At 40.4% G+C, this 19,668-nt stretch overlaps 1 protein-coding gene across 3 annotated transcripts in view; it reads right to left on the reverse strand.

Moving 5' to 3' along the window:
• slc6a13 (solute carrier family 6 member 13) overlaps window positions 1-19,668 on the reverse strand; it is a 48,675-nt gene that overhangs the window by 28,165 nt on the left and 842 nt on the right. Inside the window, exon 1 of one of the 3 annotated variants that reach the window (XM_053491193.1) lies at window positions 11,099-11,289. The exons of 1 other annotated variant lie outside the window; for it this stretch is intronic. The gene's annotated coding sequence lies outside the window, so the exon portion shown is untranslated. Of the gene's footprint in view, window positions 1-11,098; window positions 11,290-19,668 lie in introns of those variants that run through there. One more of the 3 variants, XM_053491195.1, reaches the window with a different exon arrangement.

Here is a 19,668-nt window from a genome sequence, read left to right on the forward strand (position 1 = left end):
GAGATTCTCTCAGAGGTAGTTAGATTTTCTGTTTTCTTGTAAAAGAAATAATCGATTAAAACCCTTGATTTTATTAATGCAATTGTTGCTGCTTTGACACTATAATTTCCTTTTTGTTCAATTTTGTTTTTCGGCTTAAGTATATACTCATTTTTGCTTGGCCCAGAATTTAGTTTAGTAGCTGACTTTTTTCTTTTGTTTTCTGAGTATATTTTACACCTAGGATAAAGGACTGTAGTGTAAAAAAATGGTTAAAACCAATAAATAGGGCTTTTAAAACAATAAACAGTGTTTTTGCAAAAGCATGAAAGATGGTTTCTTTCTGTGCACAAAAAGGATATCCTTGACTTAGGGTTAAGACTTAGAGGTAAAAGCATTGACCTCTAAAAAAACCATGTAAAATTCTTTACTGTAAATCTGCAGATCTTTTAGCTAATGGTGGCTTGTACAGTGATCTGCATCGTGGCTGTTCTTCCTCGTTTAATCTGAGGACAAAACGCCAATGTGTATCAACTCTTCCATAGGCCTCCAAGTAAAGCCCTGAAGTGCTTGCCCTATCATCCGGAGTTTACTGCTTCAATTCTCGTGTGATGCTGTAACCTCTCACAGCCGGAGGTCTAGAGAGAGCTAATTGGCCGAGCTCTCTCAGAGGGGAGGGATAAGAGGAACTTAGTGCTCCCACATTAATCACGGCTCTACAGCCAATCAGGGGTGTTTGTGAGCTCCGAGTGCGGTAAGCCGCCCCTAACGGTGCGTGAGCGAGCAGTTCGAAAGATGCGGTCGGCTGGCGTCACGTGGTTCAGAGGAAACATGTGATAGTCTTCAGCCCTTCTGACTGAGTGGCAGTAGTAGCCTTAATGTGGGAGCCCCCTAGTGTGACGGGGAGGAATTGGACACGACTAAATTAGGGAGAAAATCGGAAAATGTCCCCAAGACATTTGGATGTTTGTGCAGTTTTAAAAATGACCCGTGTGTTTTTCTAGGTTTGGAGAGAGTGTGAGGTCAGGGAAAGGGTCTCCTTCATCTGGTTCTTCCTTTCTCTCACAGTACTTTCTCAGCATACAGTATCTTTCTCTTCTTGTGAGAGAAGCCTTTTCTATTTTTTAAAGTGCTGTGCTAGAATCCTACTTGATTTCACACAAATCTTTTCTACCGCTTTTTCAAAATTTTTTAAGTTTGCCTCCGTTAGATCTACTAGATGTCCTAGTGTTTTGAGAAATCTGGGGCAGTTTTTTTCAAGAAAACCTGTTCGATCTCATAGTTTTCTTTATACTTTATACTTTCTTTTTCATAAAAATGTGAAGCTCTCATATGAATATTGATGTTGTCTGATAAAATATCTCCATTTTCAGAGCAATTAAACTTGTATTAAACTTTATTTTTATTTATTATTTCCTAAATTAAAAAAGTATTTGAAAGGTGCATCCATTTGGTTGGTTGGGCGTGTCTAAATAAGGGCATTAGAGGATGGTGATTGGAGTTCTGTAGTTTTTTTTGGTAACTTACATATTGACTGATTAAAAGTTTTGAGACATTGAGAGTGCTGTTGACACAACTGTTTAATTAGGATTTTCCCAAAATCCCTCCAATCAGACTTCTCTTTTTTAAAATTATTCCAAAGAAAGTTAAATTTTCTCTTGTTTACGCACTTTTTGTGCATTTGTGCAAACCATAAAACCTGTCTAACTGTGCGAGGGAGATGGTGTTATTACTAGCATGAGTCCACGTGTACTGTTTGTCAGACTCATGGAAAAATCTTCATGTGTCGCACAGCTGATGTTTTTCTAGTATTTCTAAAAGCCGTCTACGGGAGGGCATATGAGGTTCTTTGTGGTTACAGTCCATGTCCGCAGTGGTGCAGTTAAAAGCTCCACCTACCAATTAAAATCATCAGAGTTAAAGGTTTCTAGAATCTTACACAGCTTGTCTAAAAAAGTCAGTTTCTCTACAGGTAAAGTTGGCGCATGTACACATAAAAAGTACACTGTAGTGAGTCCCTGCTATGTGTATACCGTTTACCACCAGCTTTGTAGCCTTTTCCACGGTGCTTAGGAAAAGCACTACCGCGCTACCGTTCATCCTGTATGCGACACAGACATGCTCATGTCCGACCATTTCCCCCACGACCAGACTACAGTCCTCCACACTCATGCTGCACACAATTCTAATCCCATGACGGCGGATAGATGGTCAAAAGTTCTTTCCCTTTTTTGGAAATGTAAGAAAACAAAAAATAAAATAAAGAAACGTTTGAGATAGGACGCCGAACCACGTTCGCACTCGCGCTCAAACGCGCTCCGTCCACTCACTCCCAGTGGAGATAAGGTGGGTTTATTAATTGAACACATAATCACTAACGAAACAAAAGACAAACATCCAACATAAATACAACCAAGAAGTCGAGACAGGCTTAATCCTTCTCTATTGTCTTTTCAGTTTTACCTTTTCACTTTTCTTTTCACTTTTCTATTTTCTTTTGACCTTTATCTTTTCTATTTTCTTTTCACGTTTTTTTTTTTTTTAGTTTTCCCTTTTCTCTTCTCTTTTCACTTTTCTTTTCATTTATTTTTTTCTCTTTTTTTCCCGTTTTCACTTTTATCTGTTCTGTTCTCTTCTCTTTACCAGCGCAATGCTCCTAGACCTGGTGCTACCTAAATGATCATACGTCTGTTGCTTTGTGTTGGGGCCTATATAGAAATGTGTCCAGGTGTCGTGCGTCCCCCTGATTGCCAGCATGGCGGCGTTGCCTTGCAACCGCACGTGAGGGTGGCCGTGGGCCTGTCTAACTGGAAACCCGTGGAGCAGTTGTCTGTGGATTTGCCTGCCGCAATACCCGCGACTTCACGTTTTGGATTATTTGTTACTATTAAATAAATTATTGCTGATCCGCACTTGCATTTGTTTACCTCCATTGCTATAGTGAAATGTAGCAAAATTAATTTGGCAACATTATGGTTCTTGGAATCCCTCTTGGTATTAGATTGTTTCTTAACATTAGAATTACTTTGCTAAAATGACACTTTTTTTTTTTCTTTCAACTGAACTAATGCATTTAAGCATTCTCTGTTTTAACGCATCCAGGGTTCTTGGTCAAGTCAAGTACACTTTACTCATGAGGTAGCCCCACAAGAAAAAAATCACAAACGGATAAATCTGGCGATCTTGGGGGCCAGGGAATGTTACCGAATCTTAAGATCACATGGTTACTGAACAATTCTCGCACAGCTTCCTATGATTGCCGTGCAGTGTGTGATGTCGTCCATTACGCATTTCAAAAATTCCTGTTATTCTGTGTCACCCTGTATTTCTCTTGTTGTATAATACTATTTCACTGCCCTCACTCCAGCTGGTGTGTAATTTTGCTGCAGCTCGTAAATGCATTTGAATGTTGATTTATTTTATTAGATTGTTGCTGTTAAGCACTGTTATAAAGGTGCCAATTATTATCTTCTATTTTGCATTTGATTAATAGCTTCCTGCAGCTGTGAATGTGTTAACAACATTACAAAAATATAATTTCTCTTTACATGGTGAGAAAACAAGCATGGTGCATTGTTCCAGTGCACTCTGGCCACACTATACCTGTGTAGTGATGTAGTGATTTGACTTCAAAATAAAAGTTGGTTATAGCTGACTAGTCAGAAAGAGGGTGGAGCTTTGATATATATATATATATATATATATATATATATATATGTGTCATTTTAGCAAAGTAATTCTAATGTTAAGAAACAATCTAATACCAAGAGGGGTTCCAAGAACCATAATGTTGCCAAATTAATTTTGCTACATTTCACTATAGCAATGGAGGTAAACAAATGCAAGTGCGGAAAAGCAATAATTTATTTAATAGTAACAAATAATCCAAAACGTGAAGGGGAATGGAGATCAAAAACATGCAAGAGTCGGGTGGGACGGAACCAGAATGTCTAAGGCAAAAAAAATAAAAAATCCAAGTCAAAAACAAGCAAAGTCAAAATGTCACAGGCAAACAAGGTCTTGGTTTAGGGCTTTCAGGCTAGAGCTGAAATACTTCTCACTGAACAGAGGTTTAGAGTCCCTTTTAATTAGGTGCTGTCTGACTGAACACAGGTGTTGCCGGTTAGTAATCAGAAGATCCTGCACGAAGAAAAGAGTTTTGTTGGGAGTTGTAGTCCATGCACTCCATGTTTGTAGGCTGAATGGCAGGCTGGGAAATTTAGTTTCTTGATAGACACTGAATGAATGATGAAATCCCCCCTGCCCCCCAATGAGCTAACTTCTGGAGCCAAGTTGTTTCTCTGGAGTGGGGAACGGGGCATTCTGGATATATTGTGTGATATTCCTGACAGAGAGCAGGATCAAGAACATCTCATGCAGGAATCCATGTAATTTCTTCAGGTCCATATCCCTCCCATTTGATTAAGTACTCCATCTTATCTTCCCTTCTTCTACAATTCAAAATGTTCTTGATCTGTTATGCTGGTTGACCATCAACGAGGATTGGTTCAGACGAGTTGAGTGAATTGTCCGTGGCCAAGGTACCAGCAATTACAGGTTTCAGACGGGACACATGAAAGGATGGTGCAATTCTGCAGTGACGAGGAAGCTCTAGCTTATATGTTACCTCATTGACCTGACTAATGATTTTATATGGTCCAATATACTTGGCATTGAGCTTCTCACAGCCTGGTTCATTCTGTAGGTCCTATAGGGAGAGCCAGACTCTTAAGGTTGAAATTTGGGGGTCTTTTCTTGGGATTCAGGAAGGTCTTAGATGCAGTCAATAGCCAAATGTAAGCAAGGGTGTTGCGGTGTGGGCAGCGACATGAGCTTATTGGTCAGACGCTTTACTGCCAGTAGTTTTCTGCTGCCCATATTATAATATAGTTCAGCTCTAGTAAGTTTCTTGGAGAAAAGAGCCACAGGATGCATCGTACAGTAGGTCTATCTCCAAGAATATTTATCGGGTTTGGAGATAAGTGTGTCGAATACATTCACATGGGTCCTTCCAGCAGTCACAAATTAAAAAACGAGATTGAGTAAGAGCCTCTACATGGGAACTTATCACCTCAAAGCGCTTAGAGGTTACTTTTGCAATCATGATAGAGGCAAAGTATTCTGTTACGATAGTAATGGAGGTAAACAAATGCAAGTGCAGATCAACGTTGGTTTATTCAATAGTAACAGATGATCCAAAACGTGAAGCAGAATTGAGGTTAAAAATGAATGGTTATGACTATAACCTCTGTTCTCTAAAAGAGAGGAACAAGGTACAACACATATTGTATGGGATATCACGCCCTATCATGTCCTGGCTGAAGCCACCTTTATTCACGCCATAAAGGCAGACAAACCTGTGGTGACGTAGGTGTAGCCCCGCCTACATTTATAAACCATCGTCACCACAGTTGACTTTCAGTTCGACAGCCGCTCTTTGCCGAGCATAACTGTGAGGCGGGGCAGCAATGTGTTGTACCTTGTTCCTCTCCTTCAGGGAACAGAGGTTATAGTTATAACCATTCGTTCCCTTTCAGTCAATTCACTCGTTACAACACATATTGTATGGGACATATATTCACGCCCCGCCGAGCAACTACCAAAGTTAGCCACAAGAACCCTCATAGCTACTCTACTGCATCATGGACCCCGCAGAGATGAGCCACCGAGAGGGCCGTTATATCAAGTCGGTAGAACCGGACAAAAGTGTGTGATGAGGACCAACTGGCTGTCGCGCAAATATCACCCACGGACATTCTTTTGAACAGGGCCCATGATGTTGCCATAGCTCTTGTTGAATGTGCTTTCACACCCTGAGGCAATGGGACACCCTTACTGCTATAAGCTAATGAAATAGCCTTCACAATCCAGTGGGAAAGCCGCTGTTTAGACAGTGCTTTACCCTTTACTGGACTGGCAAAGCAGACAAACAGTTGATCACATAAGCGCATATTCACTGTACGGTCCATGTAGACCCGTAGTTTAATTTTTATTTATTACACAAATTATGCAATTTTCCCTGCTCCTCAGAAGTAAAGGGAGGGGGACAAAAGCTATAAAGGTCAAAGACCATAGACCTATAATCAGTGGAGACCACCTTGGGTACATAGGCTGCGTTTGGCCGTAGAGTAACCTTTAAACCATTAGCAGCAAACTGCGTACAAGATGGATGCACGAATAAAGCATGGATATCACCCACTCGTTTAGCAGTTGCTAAAGCAAAAAGAAGTGCCGTCTTATATAAAAGAATTTTTATATCTATAGACTCAACTGTCTCAAAAGGAGGACCACAGAGGGCCTCAAGCACTTACAATAAATCCCAAGACGGAACACTGGACCTCACAGTGAGTCACAGACATCGCACTCCTTTTAAAAATCTTACTGCTAGCAGATGAGCCCCTGGTGACACTCCATCAAAACCAACATGACAGGCTGATATAGCTGCCAAGTATACTTTAATAGTAGAGAAGGAAAGGCCTTTTTCTAATAGTTCTTGTAGAAAAGACAAAACCTCCACCATGGAGCACTGAAATGGAAGAACATTACGTTCTCGGCAATATTGCTCAAAAGCTTGCCACTTGTAAGCATATAAGCTTCTCATAGATGAGGCCCAAGCACTTTGAATTGTCTTAATCACATTTGGGGGAAACCCTTTAGCTATCAGATCGGACCTTTCAACAGGTAAGCGTGCAAGTTCCACAGCTCGGGACGCGGGTGCACTATCTCCCCCCCTGCCGGAGACAGAAGGTCCCTGAGGGGAGGAAGTTTCCATGGTTCTGTTGCTAGCAGGCTGACTATCTCTGCATACCACAACTTCGCCGGCCAACAAGGGGCCACCAGGATTAGGGACAGGCCCTGCTGGTGCACCCTCTTTGTGATAGAATCAGTATTCTACTAAAGGAAAAGCATACAGTAAAGCTGGGGGCCATGACTGGTCAGCGCATCGATCTCCAGAGGGGCATTGCGATCTGTTATGGAGAAGAATAGTGGGTAGTGAGCATTCTCTTTGGATGCAAAAAGATCCACTGCTGCCCTGCTGAAGCGCTCCCAGATCTGAGCTACCACCCCTGGGTGTAACCCCCATTCCCTTACAAGCGGGCGTGTGAGTGGCCCTGAAGCCACTCTCAAAATCTCAAAAGATGAACACTGGACCATAGCAATAGAAAATGAGATTTTCAGGGGAAAAGCAGGGGAAGTGAACGAGTTCCCCCTTGTCTGTTTATATACAACACCACTGTTGTGTTGTCTGTCCTCATCAGAACATGATGGCCTGTCAGAGTCAGACAAAAGTGTCTCAGGGCTAAAAACACTGCTAACAGCTCCAAATAGTTGATGTGAAGCGTTGTTCCTGTGACCACGACCCCCACCCCCCCCGACCGCAGAGCTGTCGCAGAGAGTGCCCTAGCCACTGAAGGAGGCATCTGTTGACAACACTTTGCAAAACAACACCCTGTCTATCAGAGAGCCCTGACGTAACAGCCTGGGTTCCCTCCAGGGCAGAAGAGCTGACATGCATGACGGCGTCACTGTCAGACCCCTGTTGAGGTGGCGCGCCACATATAAGCGGTGAGAGCGCACCCTGCGCTGAAATGCATGCATGTTTAACAGCCCGAGAGGCACCACAGCGATCATAGACGCCATTATTCCCAGTAGCTGTAAAAACACTCGGAACAGAGCAAGGCAGCGCTAAAACACGGCTATTCTGGGCTCTGAAAGATATGCTCGGCTGGTAATGGAGCATATCTCCAGACCCAGGAATGAAAACTGTTGACTCAGAGCTTTTCTGTATGTTTACTGAGAACCCTGAATGTGAGACAGAACTAGCGCTGTCTGTTTCTCTGCCTGCTCGCTATTAGGCCCAGTCGTCTAAAATAGGCCAATATGCGAATGCCTCTCTCGTTTGGGGAGCTAGTGACAGGCCGAACAGCAGCACTCGCACGCCCTCGAATGCAAACCTCAGAAACTTTCTGTGGCGCGGAAAGATCGCTATATGAAAGTAAGCATCTGTGAGATCGATCGTAGTGAACCAAGCTCCCGGGCCTATTGCATTTAGCAGTTGCCTCAGTGTAAGCATTTTGAACTTGTACATTCTTAGAAACTTGTTCAATATTCTCAGATCCAAAATAGGACTAAAATAGGGGTTGTGCTTGGGAGACTGTGTTAGGGAAGTGCAACGCCGTTTGGGACTGATTCCCTGAACATAACATAGCGGCCTCTTGGGCGGCATGAGAGCGGAGAAACAGTGTTTCCCTGCTGCCAAAACACCTCTCCCTTCAAAATCTGGGCTAGGAGGAGTGACGATTCTTCCTCCTAGTTGCTGAATCCTTCCGGAGGCCAGGTGGGGGGCCCATACTCCAGGCCGGCTGCTGTGGGTTTTGCCCGAGGGGGCTGTTGCTTCACCGAGTGAGAGCTTGAGCTAGCTGCCGGCGGTGGTCTTTTATGAGGTGGGCTTCACCTCTTGTCGCGGAATGATGTGTCGCAATGCTTTAGCCTGTTTCCTCTTGAAGTCAAACCTGAATGGCATCGAGTGACTGGCCGAACAAACCCTCAGCAGACAGCGGTTCATCCAAGTAGACGGCCCTGTCTCTATCTGGAATATCAGAGAGCATGAGCCATAAATTCCTCTGTGCTACCACTGCGCTCGCCATCCCTCTCCCAAGGAAGAGAGCCACAAAATGAGACATGCGCAAAATGTAGTCTGTCGTGGTCCTGACCTCGTTAAGCAGTGCACATAACGGGTTTTCCTGAGGCACCAGTGAACCAAGCTCTGCCAAACACATTGCCTAATATGTTTGAAGCAGCTTAACGGAGTTGAGCGCACGAGCAGTGCTCGCTTGAGCGCAGTAAATCTTCTCCAGCTGGGCAAAGGAGAATCTACAGTATTTGGACGGAAGGACACAGTAGGGCCAGACACTCCATGATTATGCGAGGGTGCCAAGTAAGCAGCTAAAGATGGCTCTATTAGCGGTGGGCTAACTAGCCATGCTTTCTCAGCTCCATCCAATTCCAAATATTGTCCGTAACCGGGCACTGATACACGGGTCGACAGCGGCTTGCTCCATGACGATGTTAATTTACAGACAATAGGCAAGCAGTTTTTAATGGTTGTCGGTTCAGGAGGGAAAAAAAATCCCGCAAACCTTGACGGTTTTTGAGCCGGCTCCAGGTAGGACCACTCCACCTCCAGCTTCTCAGCCGCTCGGTGGTAGAGAGCATAAAAAAATGAAGTGTTGTCCTGAGTGGCTAACGCAGTAGCAGCGGAGCTCCGACAAGCCATGCATTTCTAGGCTGATGTCAAGCACATCATCATCCTCAAAAGCACGCTACTCGGTGCCTGGCTGCTGGCCAGCGCTGTAGGAGAGTTCATGGTCCTCCGACCCCTCGAAATACACAATTTGGTCTGCCCAGCTAAGTGCAGGGACTTCTGATGAAAATTCCTCATTAGCAGACACAAGCGAAGCTAGGTCTGCTAATTCGGAAAGGAGGGGGTCGTTGCTGAGTGACTGTATTTTTTCCCAGGATTCTTTCCACGAACGTTACCCGTCTTTCCAGCGTTGAACGCCGGAGCTGGGGACAAACCGCACATGACTCAGACTCAGCTAGCGCTCTCCTAGCGTAGAGAATCCCCAGACAGACGGGGCACGCTTCGTGCTGGTCCTTCTCGTGCAAGGAGAAGCCGCACTCCTGAGGACAGGGGCGAACAGCGGACTTCTTCTTTGCCACATTAGCTTCCATGCTCATGCCAGCTAGCACTGTTGGCACGGCTAAACAGAAGCCAACCAAACTGAGATGTTGCTAATGTTCTGACTAACAGTGAACTTAAAAGTCAGGGCTCCGCGGGTAGACGACTCACCAAAACGAGGCTGTTGTTGATTTCAAGCGCAGTCTTATAAAGTAAAAATGTAGAGTTAACTAGAAGCACACAGAAAACTCTACGGAAAAGGTGTTAACAGCGAGGTAAAGAGCGTAAGAACTGAAAGTCAACTGTGGTGACGATGGTTTATAGATGTAGACGGGGCTACACCTACATCACCACAGGTTTGCCTGCCTTTACGACGTGAATAAAGGTGGCTTCAGCCAGGACATGAGAGGGCATGATATCCCATACAATATGTGTTGTACCGAGTGAATTGACCGAAAGGGAACCAATAATATTATCAGAGTCCTTTTTAATTAGGTGCTGTCTGACTGAACACAGGTGTTGCCGGTTAGTAATCAGGAGATGCTGAATGGAAAAAAGAGTTTTGTTGGGAGTTGTAGTCCATGCCCTACATGTTTGTAGGCTAAATGGCAGTCTTAGAAACTAAGTTTTTTTGATGGACACCGTGAATGTGACACTACAATGTTATGACAACCAAAACTTCATGCAGGACTAATGCACCTTTACCTGATTTTTTCGGTTAAAAAAAACCCCGTCCAAAGTTTATATAAAAACACAAGCTGTACCAATAATAAAGCATAAGCATTTTTACTTCAATGGCAAATATATACCACAATTCTAAATGTTCAGAAACATTCAGTAATCCTAAGTGTTTCATTGTACAGAATAGTTAGCAAGCTATATTCGTGCTGCTTGATGTGGCAAAAGAGACATGATAAGAGCAGCTGTTTCCTAGTATATACCATCATGCCACCATAGTATATAGTAAAATGGTAAAAGAAATTACAAAATAGAACATGTCTTAAGATCTTTAAAGGAGCAGACAAAGACATGTATGCAGGGAAATTTTGTGATAAAAATATATATTTTTTAAATTGTAGAAATTAAGCAAGTGACCATTGGAAAATTACATGTAAGCAGGTGAAATATAAAGAACAGATGTAACAAAACATTTCTCTGAAAAATGACGTTTGGGAAAATCACAAGTGATGGTATGTGGACGAACAATAACCTTAAATGTGTAAAATAAGATTTAAACTCCTGGACACAGATTGAATATATCTACAATACAAATATGTAAGTAAATAATAGTAAAAAATAACAAAATTCTGCAATTACGATGTACATAATGTAATTATAATAAAAATAACTAGATAGTAATGAAGTAAATAATAAAAAGATTTAACAGAACACAGTCAAAATTGTTATATGGAATTAGAATATATAATTGAAACTTACCTGTGTACATGAATGTTTGTCTTAGATTAAGTAGCAAAACATAAACCTAGAATGAGAACAAATAAGGGAATAAAATTAAGGTAAAAAGCGGTGAAGAGAGATGAACAGAGAGATGTCCTGCAATGTAAGGACAGCAAAGCACCAAAAAAAGAAATACATGCGCAACAGAAAAATGTACTGTATAAGTTTTTAAATTATAATAAAAGTAAGCTAAATTTTAATTGCAAAGTCTGCAGATATGAAAACTTTTAGAAGAGCTGAGATGAAAGACAGGAAATTATTCCACCTTTGGTGCAGAATACAAAAGTGTCACATGCTGGGACCTCTTGGTAGTTGGGTCCTTAACTTTCTTTACTACTTCGAGATCACAAATCATTTGGTTTTCAGTTGTTTTGATTCTTTTATGGTTATTTTAAGCCTATCACTGGTAGTGGCAGGTAATTGTTAGTTAATTAAAAGTTCAACCAGTGGGAGAGGGAAAAGCTGAAATAACAAGATTGGTGCTTACCTGCTGCTGTGATTGGACAAACTCATGGAGTGGCTGGGAAGAGCCCGCTTAATTTTAATGCTCGACTTAACCAAGGGTTACTTGCAGATGGCTCTCACATTTTAACAGATCTCATGTTATAGCTGACATCTGTTAAGAAATGTGAGAGCCACCTGCTCTCTGAGAGCCACCTGATCTCTTGCCTTCCTCTCTCTTCTGAGACTCAGGGTCGCGAACTGTTTCAACAAGGGGAAGAACCCACCACGTCCCAGAATCAATTGCTAAATGAGCTGGTCGTTCAATTCAAGGATGTGTTTTCCACTAAGCCAGGACTCACTCATCTGGTGCGACATGAGATGAAGACCCAGTCATTTGTAATTGTTCATCAGCGTCCCTATAGAGTCCTCGAGCCTCCACCATGCCTTCAAAACCGAGGTCACTATAATGATGCATTATGGCATCATGGAGGAATCCAGGAGCACCTGGTCATAGTGCCCAAACTTGACAGGTCCTTCAGGCTCTGTAACAACTTCAGGCAGCTAAACAAGGTTTTAGAGTTGAAACTAATTTGATGTGTTTTATGTTATTGCCATAAAACATAATTGTCATATAAATGTATGGGTTTAATCTGAGAGAAAGTTTTCTTAAGAGTTGCTGGAGGGGTCATGCATATTAGGTTGCAAATTTGCAGTTGTAGATGCATGTTGGTGTTACCTAGGACAGATCTACTAGACCAGCAGTGTTTCCTGGCACAAAGCCAACAGGGGTTTTCAAGTATAGGGTATATAGTACGATTCTCAGTATCAGGAAAATCTCGAAATCATGCAAGTTACCTTGACTGACCTATTGAAAAGTATGTGTGGGCAGGTGAAATACGAAGAATTGATGTAACAAAACACTTTTCTGAAAAATTTACCTTGGGGAAAACCACAATTGCAGGTACTGTATGTGGACGAACAATGAGCTTGAATGTGTTAAATAAGACAAGATTTAAACTCCTTAATAACACATAAAAAGTATATATTATACAACTATGTATGTAAATAATAATAAAGATAACTAAATCATTATATATATATATATGAGTAATGGAATTATAAAAAAAATAATAGCAAAGTAATAATAAAAAAACTAGATTATGCAAATAGAAATTAAATAATAAAAAGATGTAACAGAACAACCAAAATTATTACATGGAATCAGGATATATAATTAAACCTTAGCTGTGTGTATGAATGTTTAAAATAGCAAAACAAAAGAAGAAATTGGATAAAGAATATTTGACAATGAGAAAATATCAAGTAGAAATTAAAATCACATGAACATTAAGTGCAGTGTATGTTTGCAGGAACTCCTAGATCACGTAGAATAAGTGAAATATAAGCCTAGAATAAAAACAAGTAAGGAAATATAATAAAAGGTAAAACACTTACACGAAGAAGTGAAGAGACATGCATGGAGAGATGTCCTGCTGTTTGCTGTTTATAACTGAGGTTAAAACAAGGAAGTCAGGAAGTCTGCCTGCAGGTAACCACTACGTATTATAAAGAAATGTTTGTGTGGGAAAAGTAAATATAAATACAGAAATTTTAAATTTGAATAAAAGTAAAATCTGCTGGTGAATAAAAGATCACATGCTGAGACCCTTCAGTAGCTGGCTTTTGAATGTCGTACCGGACACTTTGTCAGTTTGTATAAGAAATCAAGGGCTAACTCAAGTATTGAATTATTGCAATACAGAATAGCTCAAAGGAAAGGTCAGCGCCAGGCTTCAACCATCTACTCTGGTTTCTTGTCTTTACCCAGTTTAAGCCTTTACTATACAGTTCTTGAAAAATTACAATATCACATATTTACTAAATATATAATGTAGTATAGTAATAATATAGCAATTTTATAAAAAAATTTACATTATTATATATTCTAGATTCAATACTTGTAAAGTGCAACATTTTAAGCCTTTTTTGTTTTTAATTTGAAGGATTATGGCTTATACTGTAGCTCTTAAAAAAAATAAAACATCAAGCTCCTTAAAATATTTGTATATTTCCTAAGATTGGTCAAAAATGGTTTTACAATACAGAAATTCTGAATGCTATGTTATTGCATTTGGTTAAAGAACAGACATGGGAGGATGCAAGTACAGGTAAAACTTGCAAACACAGGAATTTTTAATTGGGTCACGGCCAAGGGTCACACGATTGACAAACAGATTATCAAAGTAAAGGCAAAAGCGAAGTAGGAAGTCCAAGGCAAGGTTAACACATTAGAGGACAACGGGTTTCACGGCAGTGGGCTGTCCATGCTGGGAAGTTTAGTTTGTTCTGTTTGTGTGTCTTGGTCTTGATTCTACCATGGGTAATGCAACACATTTATGCATTCAACACTTGGTCAGGATCCCTTTAGCATGATTTTCCGCATCATTGTGGCCACCCTGCGCCTGTGTTAAATGGAGAAGGAGTGATCCTGTAGTTACCAGCAGGTGATGCAGGGGTTATTGCCATCTCCATTCGTTGCAGGGGGGCATAATTTGTAATAAAAATCAAATGCCACCCCATTAGATAATATCTCAGTTCATTTATGTTCCATTTGATAGCAAGGGCTTTGCGCTCGACTGCATCATATTTCTGCTCTGCTAGGGTGAATTTTCTACTTATGTACTATACACCTGAGAAAGGACAGCCCAGATCCCTGTCTTTGAGGCATCTGTGTGCATGATAAATTGTTGCTTGAAATCTGGGTTGCAGAGGACGGGGGAACTATTAATGTGGGTTTTTAGCAGCTGAAATGCACATTCTGAGAGAGACAAAGAGTTACAGTAGGTACTACTGTGAGTGTCGATAATAGCCAGCTATCCCTAAAAATGCAATTCGGTACCCCACATGCGCATTCTGTCGGTCAGTGGGGGTTCGGCGTTAAGTTGGCTTTTCCAAGTTTTTCCAGTACCTTGAAGGTTGTGTATGTGGTCATTCCATCTATGAGTGGTCATCTAAGTATGTGAAAACATAAGGGTTATGGAACATGATGTCCATTAGCTGCTGAAAGTTGGCTCGAGGCCCCGTGTAGCCCGAAGGAAATTACTTTTGCCAGTAATCTATTGTTAAATCCAACATGGAAACAAATCAGGATTTGCCCAGGCGCTCAATGAGTTCATCCAATTGTGGTAGCAGGTATGCATTGAACACAGAGACTTGGTTCAATCGGCAGAAGTCATTACAAAAATGGAGGGGACCATTATGTTTGGATTCCACCATGACGGGACTGAATCAGGGGCTGGTCAACTCCGCAATGATGCCGGCTTGTAGCGTTTTTTTCCACTTCGGCTACGAGCGGGCCACTATATTGGTGTTGGGGTATTACTACACTGGGAAGTGTTTTGATGTCATGCTGGACCAGATGCGTGAGTCCTGGTTCCATCAAGAATACATTTTGGTCCTGATTGATTAGCTCATTAAGCTTTTGTACCTGGGTCAAGGTTAAGCTCCTCTTCTAGTTGCACCAGCTTGCATCCATGTTTTTTGGGAGTGACCAGTGACCAGAGCTGAGACCCGTGGTATTCGTTCAACCCATCTCTTTAGCAAATGAATGTGATATAGTTCTAAGGTTTTCAGCTTACCCAGTTGTTGCAGTCTATAGTTCACTGGTCCTACATGCGCCGTGGTGGTGAAGGGATCTTGCCACTGGACCTGGAGCTTACAGTTTGTCCTGGGCACTAAGAGAAGCACTCGGTCACCATTTATGAACTCGCAAGGTTGTGCTGGCTGGTAGTAGATTATTTGGCCTGTGCTTGCTCCATGTGCTGATATACAATAGCGAGTATGCGCTGGATTTTCACATCTCCTGTACATACCAAAACGGCGAGGGCTGTTTCCGGGCTCAGCTTTCTTCTCTGTGTGGCAGTACAAAAGCCCTCCTGCTACCAGAAAATATATTGTGGGCTGTGGCTGCGCGATTCACCTGTGCCCAAACAAAATTACACTGACATAATTTTCACAATTTATCAGCCCAAATATTATAACTCCCAGGGCTGTAAAAAAAAATATTTAAAAAGAACTCTCTCTATATATATCAACCTATGTTTAATCATAGTGCACATATGATATTTACCTATTACATCACTGCTATAGTTCATAACCAATTGGTACATAATGGTTGCGGTTACAATGCACTCAGAGTAAGTCCTTCAGGTGTGAAGTAAGTTGTGATTTCTGATAGGGACTCAGCATCTTTGACTTTGACTTTCAGCAAGCATGGCCATTAGAGTCTACACTACACACCATGTATGCATTCAGCCATGTTTACTGAAAGACTGATGGCACTCACCTGTAGTCTTTTGCATGCAGCATATAAAAAAGACAGTGCTCAGTTCTCACTTACATAAATGTACAGTATCAGGTCTTTTGTTTTTACTACTCTTGTTTTTGACTTTTCTTTTGACCCTTTGATTTTGCCCTGTGATAGTGATAGATCAAAAAAACCTTGGTTGGTGTTGAACACCAACACAGGTTTGGGGTGCTTTAAATGTAAACTTAAAACCCTAATAATATGTTTCTGCATCAATCTCAGCTCTCATTTTATGACAACCAGTTTCACAAAGTTGGTTCAGCAGTTAAACCAGTTTCACAAGCTTCACTAGCTTCATAAAGCTGGTTCACTAATTAAACCATGCTTTGTCCAACTTCCTTAAGCAGCCAAACAAGTTTATCCATGCTTTCAACTGTTTCAACGAGGTTTAGTTTCACATAACTGGTTTACCAATTTAACCATGCTGTTACTAGTTTGACCAAACTCATACTGTACATCAGCTTAACCAACCAGGAATACCAGTTCAACCAGCTCTAAACATGTAAGCCAGGCTGAAAAAAAGCTTCAGAGCTTGGTTTTCCAGCTCTAAAGCTTTTGCTAACGCTTCATCAGTGATACAAGGTTTAACATGGCATTATCACAGTTTTAATATTTAGAAATTATAAAGCAAACACATTTAGCTTAAAACTGATTTACTTTTCTTAGGCCACTTGGTGGAGCTTCCTCCTGTGATCCTGTGCACTCAGCCAATTTTAGTTTCAAATGTGAAAGTTAAACCCTCAGTTTTACAATTTCAAATGCCTCATGCATTCAGTCACAACCAAATGACATTGTTTTTCATACTGGGTCCCATGCCCCAGGAGGTTTATAACCCTCCATATGAACCATATATATCTCCCCAGGATTTCTGCCACAGATGAGGAATCATGTGTACAAGGACCAGATGGGATTTATAGCATGCACTGATGGCAGATGGATCTGTCCCAAATGGAGTTGAAAGCCATCCAAACATGGGCACAATCCATCTTACCATGTGAGGATCAGGTAGAGCCATTAACCAGACACTTAAAACACTTTAAGAACTTACAGTGTAAATGCAGCTGGTCATTTGCATTAGCAAAAAGAAGTTTGTACTGACAACTTGACATGTACTTAATTAAGTTGTTTAGTCTAGGTTTCCTCTCAGTTGTACAGGCTCTTAGGTTTGCTAGGGTTTGAATCTAGTGTTTTTGTCTGGATCATGCTAGCTTTATTTTATTGTGGATAGGAACAATGCAGAACTTTCTGGTGTTTGGATTTAAGAAACAAATGAGTACATGAGCTCACTGGGATTATACTGATTTAAACAAGCTGTTGTAGCTTAAAAAAAGAAATAATTTACATTTGTGTCATACTTTGCACAAGGCCAATTTAAAACAATGCGTGCATTACATCAGTAGTTAGTTACAACTGAAAGAATTTTCATTTAAAACAGCACACTATATTTGTTATCTGCCTTGTGAAAGAAGTCTGGAAATAAAACATTATTATTTAATGAAGATCCAGAAACTCTTATCCTTTAGGCATGGTGTAATTTTTAGTCACAGTTATTATTTTTGGAAATTCCTAATCCATTATGACCCTGGTGTAAATATAGTCCTAAAATATTCTATTATAGTTCTAGTAAATATAAAGTTGTCTATACATCCAAACCAAATATATTTTAGTATTTGTAGTGCTTATGAAGTCACATTTCCCAAGCCTTATTAATATTTGACTCAATATTGTGCAGACTTTTTATGCAAAGTAGTGTAAATTCATCCAAAATGATTTATATTTGTGAAAGGATACATATAGTCCAAGCAGGCCAGGGGACTAATAGTCTGACTCAAGGACAACAGCGTGGCAGTCCTGTGATTTGATCTCACACACTAACTCAAAGGCTTAACTGCAAAGTTGCTCCTGCCAAAAGCACAATTACTTAAACAGGCATCGTATATTTTGTTTTGGAAGTGACAGAGATGAGATATCTAAAATGTTTGCATTCTTTTTTGCATTGATAAACTAAATTCACTTTAATGTGCTCTAAAGTGATTAGATATATTTCGGGATGGTAAACATTTATAATAAACTATTGAGGTTTCCGCTGTTTCATCTGAGTACCAGTTGCCTACAGGTTCCAATACAATAAATGAGCAATTGTATGCTAAAGTTCCCTTAGGTGTGTGTGTGTGTGTGTGTGTGTGTGTGTGTGTGTGTGAGAGAGAGAGAGAGAGAGAGAGAGAGAGAAAGAGAGAGAGAGAGAGACAGTATATGGACAACATAAATTAAAGTCATGCTCTCAGTGTTTCTTGCGATATGTTCTAGCTCCACTACAACCATCACTAGGATAAAGTTACTTATAAAAGGCTAAGTAAATAAATTATGAATCAAAATACAAGAATAAGACATGGAAAGAGGATTTGTGGCACTGTCCAAATTTAATCATTACCAAATGGTGTTAACTGCGTCTTGTATTTGGCAGTCAGTGATATTTACCAGAATGAGAAGAACAGGAGACAATTTGAAAATGAAGCAGATGAAAATCCTTTTTTTAGAGCAGATTTTTCCTTTCCTAATATCAAAATGGAAGTTCTAAAACATGACCCCACTTAAGTCACTGTTATCTATAGCTACAGAAAAAAATCTGCATGCATAAATATCCAGACCTTAGCAGGCAAAGAAATATGATTTCTTTTGAAAATGCAGTACATACACTGCAATCGATCTATTATTTAAAATAATACATTTGGAGTTATAATTTTTTTAATCCATTTTCATTTTTAATGTTAGCAATGCATATATTTTTTAAATTACATTTACCCAATTTGTTTAATGCTAGTACTATAACTATGGTAGTCTGTGTCATTTCAATATTATCTTGGTATTACTATCATCTTAATGATATTTCTGTGCCATAGCCTACGCTACTTTATTTAGCTATTGTTTGTTTCTTGAATTTTTTTATTTTTTTTTACTAATGTGGGTACACAAAAAGATTTTACACACACACACACACACACACACAAGATACAGACTAGACTACTTAAGTTGTGTAGGTCTGTGGGGCTTTAATTAAGGCATCAGTGGGTAAAGGCCCTATTAGAGGCCATTCTAAAAGGATGCTTGTCGTTAGTGGCCTACTGCTGAGTAACACACTCATGACAGGATGGGCCTACTTTGAGTTCAAAAGAAAATCAATGCCCTCTGGAAGATTATGGTCATTTAAAATGCCCTCTGTACCGGTAATTTCCTTCGCCTGACATCAGTGTGATTGCTTTCTGCTGTTTCTTGTTAAACACTCAAGATAAAGGGGAAAAGGAGCGAAAAGAGATATACCATGTAAAACATTCTGACTGGGAGACAGATGCATAAATTCCAGCTTAGATAAAAAAGTTAGATATCAAGTTGGAAAGCTAAGCTTAAAGTCTGCTCCTGATTATAAGCCATTTTTATGGGATTTTTAACAATCTTGTAAGAAGTGTTGTTTGCAGTCAAGCTTCACCTCACATATACACCATTTCTAGGGTGAAAAAATGGAAAACTTTAACAACAGCTCCAGAATAGTATAGACTTTTCCTAAAAGTTTATACTATTTTTTTTTTTATCAATGTACTCTCCTATCACAGGGATTAGACCGCTTCGAAAGATGAATAAACCTATAGCATGGTATTGCATACAATGCATTGCAGAGTGTAAATAAAAAGTAGATAACTGTATCACCAATTGCTTTTCAAAGATCAAAAGGTGTTGACACATT

Source organism: Clarias gariepinus, chromosome 2 (genome assembly GCF_024256425.1).
Source record: "Clarias gariepinus isolate MV-2021 ecotype Netherlands chromosome 2, CGAR_prim_01v2, whole genome shotgun sequence".
Taxonomy (NCBI): Eukaryota; Metazoa; Chordata; class Actinopteri; order Siluriformes; family Clariidae; genus Clarias; species Clarias gariepinus.